Below are 11,203 nucleotides of genomic sequence, written 5' to 3'. Positions count from 1 at the left end.
AATCCCAAGCGGTATATAAACATTAAAAGAAACTTTGGACGGCTAATCCTAGGAAATGAGTTTTATGGATTGAATTCAACAAGGCTTCAGAAATGGTTCCATCTGCTGCCTAGCAGCTGGTGAAAGGATAAATTTAATTCATTAATTCATTTGGAAAAAAGGATCCAAGTAGTAAAGACTTCATTGCTCATAATGCATATAGGTGAAAACACAAACTGAAATCTGGACCAATTGATCATCCTAGATAATGAGCTGCATTGTCTTTCCTTTTACTGGTAAAGATCTTAGTGATTGAGTCAATGCGGTGTTGATTTTTATGACAATAACCAATCATTCCCAATCATTTCAATGATTTAAAAAAACTCAGAGAAATTTAAAGTAAATCTCAGTTTTTAATCTGAGGAACTCCAGGCATTAGAAATTATGCACTTCTCATTTTGTGTATGTGTATATGAGAGGCAGTGTGTATACCTCTGCTTATAATATATTCATATATATACATCTATACATACACATATATATTATATACAAATTCTGAATCACTTCAAAGAAATGTCTATATTAAGCAGGGCTTTTCCCATTTGTTGAAATATTCAGGTAAGTATTTAGCACTTAACATTAATATAAGTAAAGTTTTCAAGGTTCATATTTCCTCAAAGGTTGCACAGTTCAAAAAACACTTATTTTATTTTCTCCTCTTTCCACACTTTAAACTAGTTGCTCCAATCTCCGTTTTTGATCACACCCTACAGAGTGCTTCAAAATATTAAAAAGTTGTCCATGAAGTAGTCTTCTCCCAACGTCTCTGCCATGCTAATCATTTTGACGTAAGGAGGTGAAATCCACAAGACATGAAGAAGATTTCATTGGTTGGATTGTACAGGACTTTTTAATATCTTTACATAAACAAATGGGGGTTTAATACCAAGAGTCTTGAACTGTTTAAATTCAATCAATGTGATAAGGTGTTAGAAAAGTTGGTGTTGCTTCATCCTCTTTAGCTTGTAATCACATTGGTGGATATTTTTTTAACTGCTGGCATTTTAATGAGAGTCAGGCCTCTCTTAGAAATGTATAGGTCACCTTTCCCAGCAAGGTAAATATCTCTTGGTGGCCAGTTAATTGATCTATGATAGAGATAAGAATATCCCTGAAAGTAAGGCTGCTTCAGTAGCCATTGTATATTTTAGCAATTTTTTTTTTTTTGGATGGTGATTTCATGAATGGTGTTTTGACTTTTCTTTCTCTGCGGCCCACAGCTCACTGTGGTGGGTTTGTTGGATTTACTATAAAGGTTCTGTTTGCACCCTGTGGGTTGGGTTAAGAATCAGGGTTTATGCATTTACTTGTACTGTGGCATTGTTTATACAGCTTTGGTTTAGTTTTGATCTTTTTTTTTTTTTTTTTTTTTTTGCCTTTGAGGCTCTTCCACAGTGTCAGCTGCTGACTGATAGTAGGAAAACGGCCTCGTGGTGTGAATGAAAGGGACCTAGCGGTTGGTAAACAGAGATAAGGAATAAATAGAGCACAGGCAAAAGGAGATAGTTCTGTGGGGGCCCAGATTGCTGCCAGTCTGTTCAAGGGAGATGCAGAGCCTGTCCTTTTCCCAGATTAAATTAGTGTGCGAAATCTCCAGTGACCTCCTCCCCTTCTCCCCACACTCTTTAGCCAAGCTGAACAGCCTCTGCTGTAAAGTATTCATTTTATCCAGGGACAAGCTGGACAATAGAACTCTCCCTGATACTTATGGACAGCTGTCGTCATTCATAGTGCTCTCAGCATTTCATTTTTCATAGGAGTTAAAAGGGTTTTTACCTTGTAACTGAAAGAGGGCATAAATGCAACTTTGCCAGGTCTGAGGCTGCTTGGGTAGGGGGTAGGACTGGGGTGGGGGCGAGGAAGGAGAAACTGCTCAAGAAAGCAATTCTTTTTTGTTGTGCTAATATGATTAAACTAACACAGAAATTAAATTTCAAATCTGGGCTCCTAGCTAAGAGAAAATATCTTTGATCTGAAAGTTTCCTAAAATTAAGGTCACCAGTGCAAACCAGACAATTCATCTCCACCTGCTCTATCCTTGTTTGGGCTAAATATGCATGCATTTTATTACCTGCAAATAACCACCAGGAAATATTAAGCCTGTAAGATACCTCAGTATTCTCATATTTTTAAAATTTTTTTAGTGATTTACTGCAAATATATTCAGCATTTGACTGATTAAATAGACCTTCGGCAACCTTGAGGGTCACTGTGTGGAGTATGTACATAGAAAATGCATCAGCCCATTGTACCCTGGCAGCTAATGAGATTGGTCGTTAAGTAAATGACACAAAGCCTACAAAAAAAGCTTAGCAGCTCACTAGAGTATCACAGAGTGTCCCTGCACACCACACAACGACACAAACACTGGACTAACCTAGCCCACCCCTGCTTTATTCTACATCACTGCTTCCCTGATGTCAGCGTGAGAGGCAGAACAAAGGCTAGGAGGCACCGGTAAGTCAGTCTGGCAATTAAGCCCTAGGGAGAAAGTGGAACAGATCTTAGCCTAACCGTGGGGCTGAAAGTCCGTTTCTCGACAAGTAGGTCAGAATGAAGGGATTTTGCTATCACTTCTGGAAATACCGCTTCAGTGATCAGTGTTCTTATTTTGTTGTTATTGTTGTTTTGTTTTGCTGTTTCACAAAAGTTTGTAAATTTAAAAAGTAAGTAAACCCCAAAACGCAAGTGAACTTGAATTTGAGAGGTAGGCTATTTGTTGGAGAAATGGTGCTTTTGCCCATAACTACCATTCAGGTTATTGGTTCAGGTTTGAAAACTTTCAAATGTACGAGGCAACTTTAAATTTAGTTAGTCTTACTGCTTCTGAAAGATAATGGAAACCTGGGGCACGAATGTGAGCAGTGAAGTTCATTCTTGACAATGCAAAATTGCCCCAGCCTCTAATATATATTTAATAACATAGATGGAATAACTATTTCCTTCATCAGTGTCTTAAAAACCAACCAGTCAAGCACAACAAAACAAGAAAACAAAAGCTCCTATTTTCCTCTTGTATTTAATTTCTCTTGAATCTGGAAATAGAATCATTACTGTGAATCTGTAATATTGAATAGGATTAGTGGTTATTTGCTTGCTGTACTTGGGAAAAAAATCAAAGCTTCTGACACTGGAGCAGCATTGGCTTGCTGTGTCCCTTGGAAAAATGCGTTTGCAGGATTGAAGTGTAACATTGCAGGATCCTTTTAGAGAAATATGGCAACAGGAAGTTGCCAGAAAGTCTTATTTGCCTTGCTGAAATGTCTGTCTGCCTTAGATTTGTGTATTCAGAGGATGTTTAGTTCAAGAGAGGATGATATTGTTACAAGACATTCAGGTAAATTAAATATTTTATTCTAAGAACTGTCCGCTAAGTGGGTTGTCAGTGGTTTAATAAACTCTGACGGTCTCATCGAACATGTTTAAAAAGTATTGTTAATGTAAGTGTGGTGTTTTAAAATAGATGTGTTCATAATATCAGTAGCAGTATTCAATTTTAAAGTCACTGTCATTTGATGTTAGAATGGCATGTCATAATCATCTGTTCATGAATTAAAACTCTGTATAGAAATCAGTTTACTAACTTTCATTACTTATACTGAAAAATATTTTTTTCTATAAGGAAATAGCAGTATTGTGATACTAAATAAATAGCTTATTAGTAGTATTCATGAAAGATTCATAATATAGGTAAATAATACGGTCTGGGTGATCAGAGGTCACATACTTCTTTACCATTTTTTTCATGAAGTACTTTTCCTCTATTAAATGTGCCCCTAACATTCATTTTGTTTATCTAATTTGTTTAGAACTATATGTGTGTCTGTAGAGAATGTAATATATGTTGTATATTACCAACTCTAAGTATTGTTTTAACAATAGCCAGAAATGAGGAGGCAATAAATTTTGTGAAGAAAGTGGTATAATAGTGTCTTTTTAATTTCAAGTAAAATATATGTGGGGAAAATAGATTTTGATTTTACTAAGTTGAGATTTTTCTAATATGTCATATCATCATTATGCCTTTCATGTGATAGAAATCATGGAAAAAGCAAACCATCTAAAAATGGCTACAGTTGCTGCCTAACAAATTTAGTTTAAGGCAGAGTTGTGCAACTAGTTCACTCTTTCAGGCATTATAAATGTATTAGGCTATCTTTCTGTGATGAATGTTTTATTTTTGAATCTCATGTATTACAATTTTTTTTTCTATAGTTGTTAATGTTCCCTCCTGTTAATACAAGAATGAATGTTTCAGAAAATACGTAATTGTTTTGGCTGGCTCTAAATATTTTGCCCCCATCCTTACTAGTACAGCAAGGGTGTACAAACTTGACTGAAGTTCGTTTAGTTGCATTGCTGTGGATGAAAAGGAGTGGAGCTACTTTTACAGAAATGTAATTGTCATTCTTCAAAACAGAATAGGTCTGTGTTGTCATTATAATGAGAAGGCCCAGATCATTACTTTTGGTTTATGCAAACTTGTTTCCACCTATGTGGGTCTTGCATCTGAAATATATATATTTTTTATTTAAAGAAAAGATGCATGGCTTTATCTACTTGACAACTTCCTTCTTTAAAGAAATTTGAGAAACTTATTTTGTGTTGTCAGAAATAAACTTTGTGTTACTGAACTTTTATTCTGATTCACTCATTTAACAAATAAATATTAAAACTGCTTAGTTCAGAAGAGTGTAGCAGATGCTGTTAGTAATACCTCTTTTCCACCCCTGAGGATCCCCATCTAAGAGGAGCTATAAAATGCTTGCTAGAGAATAAGGCAGTCATCCTAAGTGCATATGAGTGACAAAGTGACAAGAGAATCTACAATACTCCCTTTTCGAGTTCACATATCTGAAACCTGGTTCTTCCACTGACTCAGTCTGTGCACCGGATAAGTTCTCTAACTTTTCTGGGCCTCGGTTTCCTGGTCTGTTAGATGGGAGCAAGAGTGATGGGAGATAAATATTGCCTTATAACTTATGTGAAAATTAAGTAACATCATCTACCTAATGCCCCTGGCATATTGTGTTTGGTGTTTTTAACTTTCACTTGCGGTTTGAGGCAGCGAGTGGACGTGCCAATGTCATGTCACACACCGCCTGTGCATTCGCTCGTACCGGTACAGAACTCTTTCTCGTATTTTCACTTCCAGAGCCCCCAATTTTGTGAGTGTCCCTGAAGCATTGTGACAATTCCATTTTATGTGTCTGCGTGCTCATATCAAGACTAAGGTAACATGTTGAAAATTCTAAACATATATTAAGCATATGTGATTAAATTGGCTTATTATGCAGTTTTATTAGTAGCTAACAAAAGTATACCTAAAAATTTTATTACTCTTCAACTTAAACTCCCTATAAGCAGAAATATTTAATTTCATTGAATTTAAAAAGGAAATGTATATAACTTAAGTATTTACAGCATAGGTCTTTAACTCTTAAGATTATGGGGTTTTCTTCTTTCTGTTTTTTTTTTTTTTTAATTTTTTTGCCCCTTTGGGATTTATTTCGTAAGTTTTTTGACTTAGATTGTTTCTTTTAATTGATACATTGAATTTGGTTTAAGTTTTCCCTCTTTAAGGATGTTATAATTGAAAAATATTTTACTTTATTTATTTTCATCACCTATGTAAAGAATCTTGAACCCAGTTAATTGCGAATATTTAATCTTAGGAGATAACATTCCATTCCAGTGAACTCAAGAGATATCTGAATTTCTTTACGAGTATTTGAATATAGTGTTGTCAAATGTTACATCAAATTTATAAATTTTTAGGCAAAAACTTATTACTCTTTTGGTTTAACTTGTCAGAACATTTGTTCTGATAGGGTTTGATGTATACATTTAAGTTGTAAGTTGAAAGAATTTTGTTGCTGAGAATTTCTGATCTCGTATATCTTGTGTCCATAGGTAAATTGCATTGACCTGCGAAAATGTCAATACCTTTAAAGTTTTATTAGTAACTTATTTACACTATTAAGTGTAGTTAACTTCAATACTATAGGAGCATTTTAGATCAGACTGTTTTAATTTTTTTTTTATTTATATAGTGCAACTAACTTTGAAGGTGCTAGAGATATCTGCACTAAATATAGGTTCTCCAAATATTCTTAAATATTATATTTGTTGGTATGCTGGGTGAAATATATATGAATTGATACTATTCTAATGAAGAGTTACACTTGGTAATTCTATAAAAATATTTCCATTACTATTTTATAAAAAAAAAAAAGCATGAAAATTTTTGTGGTACATTTTCTCTACTCCTTCCAAGATTTGAAAGTAAACAAAGCTAGCTTAACTTAATTCCCTAAATTCTGAGGTTCCTTCATGAAGGAAACATGGCAGAAGGCCAGTATGTAAACCTCACCACATCCTTTTTTTCAGATGTGTCATATATATATCCAATTTCAATATGAGTGAATTCATGCTTGGCATGAGATAAAACTTAGTTGCCCTTACTTAGAATGACAGGCAGAAGCAAACTGAAAGGAAATGGTTAATTATTTAAATAGAATAAAGAGTATTTTCATTCCTGGAATGTAGATTAAAGAGAATATGAAAACAAAAAAGTGTTATTGAAAATCTAATTTGTAAAAGAATACCATCAGATGGAAAGATGTGTCCACTGTTTGCTCTTTTGTTTCTATAGTATACTTGGTATGAATTAGAATGAAGGTATTTACCTCTTTTAAATTTTCTTTCAGATATCAAACAATGGTAGAGAATTAGTCTTAACATTTCTATTCTGAAGGGTGAAAATGAGGTGAGGTTGAAATATGTTCATGAAGTAAATGAAATCAGGAAAAGATTGAGGCTGACAATATGACTACTCTAGAAAGGGGCAAAAATTAGAGTACACAGCCTACTATCTACGCAGTCCTGGATCTTTTTTGTGTGTGAAAGACACCAGTGTCTACCAAAAGGGTTAAAGAAAATGCATTCTGTTGCATCTGCTTACTAAATCCCTTACTTTAGTAGAAATTCAAATTTTGTAAAGATTATTCGTTTTATTGATGCATATAATTATAATCACAAGCCATCTGCTGGTTTGGCAGGCATGGTTAAAATTCTCTAACTCTCATAACCTTTCAAGTACAGTGCCCTTGGGACTCTATTTCACTTTTATATTTTGGAAAACATGTAGGGACAAATAAGGGCGGTCATCTGCAGAATGTCAGACCTGGGGAAATGGAAGAATGGGGATAGGAGTGGATGCTGTGGTTATTTTAATGGTAGAGGAAGTTATTTCCCGTTTTCTTTTTTTTTTGCTTCTGACTTCATGAAGGATTATCCTAGTTTCTATGATGTATTTGGGAATTTTTTTGCTGGGGATTATAGCTCTGTCATTTCATTCCTGAAAGGCAGGTTCCAACTCTAAACAAAATGAGCAAACAAGAAAACTCTTCCAGATATTGCTTACATTGGTTTTCACAGGTAAATTAGATATATTTCACTTAGACTTTCAGAACTAATAAAATATCCCACTGGTATTTATTTTTCTGAAATACTCACATTCAATTGAAGACCCTTCCAGCTTTCGATTTCAGATTGTAGAACAGCTACAGCTGATGACACAGATCTTTTGGTTTAAACGTCAAATTTCCAAGCATTTTTATCTTGGTATAAATCATGTACTGACCAGGTTTCCCATTCAGTCTCATCATGGCCTGTCTTTGCTACTGTAAACATTTGAAGTTTGGTGAAGTTCCATAACCGATGCCCTACTTCCTTGGGAATGTTACTTCCATAATCAAATCTTGTCAACTGGAGGATCCGAGGGTCAGGTTTTGCATATTAGGGTTAGCACACAGGCCATTATCACAGGGACCGCAAGTAAGCTGAGGGGAATTGAAGAAGCCATAGGATCCAGGGCTACCTGACTTTGTCAAATAATGGAAACATGCACATGCACAGCTCTCTCTCTCTCTCTTTCACTCTTTCACACCCACTCCCTGCCACCCTGTGGAAAATCATTGACTGAAGAAATATGTCTTAGGGTTTGGCAAATGAGAAAAAGAACTTTTGGTACCAACATTGTACATATAATTTGTTCAGAACCATGGTGATATATGTGACAATAATTATAATAATGATCCTTAACATTTGTGAAGTGCTTACACTGTGCCAGGCATTGTGTCAAGTTCTTTAGATGCATTATGTAATTTAATGCTCATAGTAATTCCATTAGTATCCTATTTTTGCAAATGAAGCAACTGACTAGAGATGTGAAGATGCCCTTCCTTATGTCGCTAGCCTTGAACCCAGATTGAGCCCAAATCTGACTGTTCCCCAAACTCTTTCCCTTAATCTCTCCTTAGGATACAGTGTCTCTGGGAACAGAATAGAGAAGAAAAACCTGTATCAGCAATATAGTGTCAAATTACGCTGAGTCCCAAGTACACCTGGGTTCCAGTAATAGTTAAATATCATTAAGTAGTTGAATGATCCTGATGAAGTGACTTGACAAGTTGCTTTATTTTTCTTATTACTAAGATCTGCCACATTAAGGGTCATGTTAGGGAACCCCTGGAGCCCTTTACATCCCCCAAATTCTATAACTCCATGAGCTTTTTAAAATTTAAAACATCCTATGAATTTGAAAAATAATTCAAAGACTGCAGAAGCACTCATTATACCTCTGTAAGATATGTATATTTAGCACACCAATTAACCTTGATATCAGAAGTAGACTGTTCTGAGAATCACAGGAGCTTCAGCTCTGATGCTACACATTAGATCCAAAGTTCAACATTTGGCCAAATAGCCAGAAATCTTAGCTCTGTGAATATAAACATAGATACATAGAAATATCTGGTAATTGAATTCTTCCTCTGAGTATTTTAGTGTCAAACAGAAAACATTTTTGTCCAATAATAATAATAATAACACTGACATAGAGCCAACCACTCTTCTAAGTACATTTTTTTTGAGGCGGAGTCTCACTATTGTCGCCCTGGCTGGAGTGCAATGGCGTGATCTCGGCTCATTACAACCTCTGCTTCTGGGATTCAAATAAATCTGCCTCAGCCTCCGGCCTGAGTAGCTGGGATTACAGGTGCCTGCCACCACCCCCAGCTAATTTTTGTATTTTTAGTAGAGGTTTCTATTAAACCTCTACTAAATCATGGGGTTTCGCCATGTTGGCCAGGCTGGTCTTCAACTGCTGACCTCAAGTGATCAGCCTGCCTCGGCCTCGCAAACTGCTGGGATTACAGGCATGAGCCACAGTGCCTGGCTACCTAAGTACTTTATATTAATTAATTCTTTTTATTCTCACAACGTCACCAAAGCAACAGTCTATAAGATAAGGTCAGCTAGCATCCCCTGTTTATCGTGGAGAAAACTGCACCATGGAGAGACATGCAATTTGTCCGTGATGCCGGGGCTGCTTGGTCAGAGACTGGATTCAACCTCAGGCACCATAGCCCCCAGAGCGGGTGTGCAGCCACCCAACAGTCTGCCTCTGTGCTTTTACTCTATGGGCTTGTCACTAAGATTGCACTTGAAAGAAGGCTCAATTGCTTTAAAAAATATTTGAAAAGATAGATTACAGGTTGCTAATATGTTTAGACACACTGTAATATTTATTTTGTATTTTAGATCTTAATTAGGCAGTTACTGTTACGATGCTTGTATAGTTTCCTTAACTTATAGATTAATCTGCAAGCATTTTTTAGTCTTTTGAAAAATGCCAAGTTGAAAGTGTACTAATAAGTAAAAAGAGTCAAGTTTTTGAGGGTTGACAAAAATCACTTAGAAGAGAAACTGTATTTAAAATCATTTTATTCTTCTCAGTACCTAGCGGAGAAACTTAAACATACTGAGAAATGTGTACATGTTTGCTTTTATAAAAGAAAGCATGTAGAAATGAAGAATTTCCCCAGTTTTGTGCCTCTAATGGAAAAAAAAAGAAGGAAGAGTTTCAATTACATTATTATAGCTTCTCCTAGGTAGATGTCACATCATGTTCATAGGAGATTAAGGTATTTTATTCCAGCTGAATATGATTTAGAATGATGTTTGTATTTTTCATATACTAAAGTTTCCAAGACAGTGAAGTAAAAAACGTTAACTATCAGAGCTAGAAAATTGTGAGCAAGTTATTTAGGTTCTGTGCAATCAGTTGACTAAGAAATATTTACAGGCCTAAAAGTATCAGAAGTGTAGACAGTGAATATGAGCCACAGCATCTGCCCCTAATAACCTTATGAGCCACAGTAGAAGAAAGTGATACATAGGCAAAGCTGCCAACCTTGTCTGGGTTGTTGTTCACATGCTAGGACAGACTTGCACAGCACCCTCTACAAAGACAGAATAGGCTGTGGCCACATCCGGTTTCACTATATTACTCAGCCTTAACGTATGTGGGGCCAGAGCATCTTCACCAGGCGTGGCCAATTCTATTTTCCTCTAAAAAAATTAAGTTCTGTCTTAAAGAATAGAAGGACCACCTTTGTTTAAAGGTAGCATCAAGGAAGATTTTATAGAAGAGCCATTTAAGGAGTCTTGAATCCATCCATTCAACAAACGTATTGAACATTGACTAGTTTCCAGCAACTGAATCAAGAAGTGAGAATGCAGACATAAGTACTCAAGGAACTTATTCCAATGCAGGTGACAGGAGCAAATGGCAATCACAGTACAGTAGGACCTGTCCTATGCAAGAGGCAAGCTCAGGACATACATTTGAAAACTGGTAAAGACTCATAAATGACAGGTATCTGGCTTGGATTACCACATGAATGGTTAGCCAAGTTAGGAGATTCGGAAGGAAAAGGTTGTTTAGAGGGAAAAGTAATGGGTCCTTTCTTGTACATATTGAATGAAAGACAAGCGGGTGGTGACATTGAATGTACAGTTGATTAGTGGATCTGAAATTCAGGAGTGAGACCTGGGATGAAGAGATACACTTTTGGATGTGGCTTCCAAGGAGAATATACAGAGTGAGACATAAGCCAGAGACATAAACGGCTTATTTAGGAAAAGACTGAGCAATCATGTGAGTTGTTCTGAAAATAGACTGATCCGGCACCATTAGATGTGCCAGATAGCAGTCCATGAGTTGTGTCATGAAAGCAAGGTAAGAAAAGAAAGGAAGTCTCTGGGACTGTTAAGAAGTTTGACCCTGAAAAACAGAGGTAGTAATATATAAAGAATA

At 35.9% G+C, this 11,203-nt stretch overlaps 1 protein-coding gene and 1 long non-coding RNA gene across 46 annotated transcripts in view; both read left to right on the top strand.

The window, feature by feature from the left end:
• Positions 1 to 11,203, top strand: part of ST18 (ST18 C2H2C-type zinc finger transcription factor) — a 312,735-nt gene that overhangs the window by 170,526 nt on the left and 131,006 nt on the right. For 17 of the 45 annotated variants that reach the window (XM_026456210.1, XM_026456237.1, XM_026456219.1 and 14 more), the window contains one exon: positions 5,195 to 5,273. The exons of 19 other annotated variants lie outside the window; for them this stretch is intronic. The gene's annotated coding sequence lies outside the window, so the exon portion shown is untranslated. Of the gene's footprint in view, positions 1 to 2,356; positions 2,497 to 3,210; positions 3,377 to 5,194; positions 5,274 to 11,203 lie in introns of those variants that run through there. 9 more of the 45 variants (XM_026456233.1, XM_026456239.1, XM_026456211.1 and 6 more) reach the window with 3 other exon arrangements.
• The window catches only part of LOC111521074, a 192,674-nt gene that overhangs the window by 170,526 nt on the left and 10,945 nt on the right, over positions 1 to 11,203 (top strand). The gene's annotated exons all lie outside the window — the stretch shown is intronic.

This window comes from Piliocolobus tephrosceles, chromosome 7, assembly GCF_002776525.5.
Source record: "Piliocolobus tephrosceles isolate RC106 chromosome 7, ASM277652v3, whole genome shotgun sequence".
In the NCBI taxonomy this organism is placed as follows: domain Eukaryota; kingdom Metazoa; phylum Chordata; class Mammalia; order Primates; family Cercopithecidae; genus Piliocolobus; species Piliocolobus tephrosceles.
The sequence above is the reverse complement of the archived record's forward strand: the minus strand, read 5'-3'. Positions and strand labels throughout refer to the sequence as shown.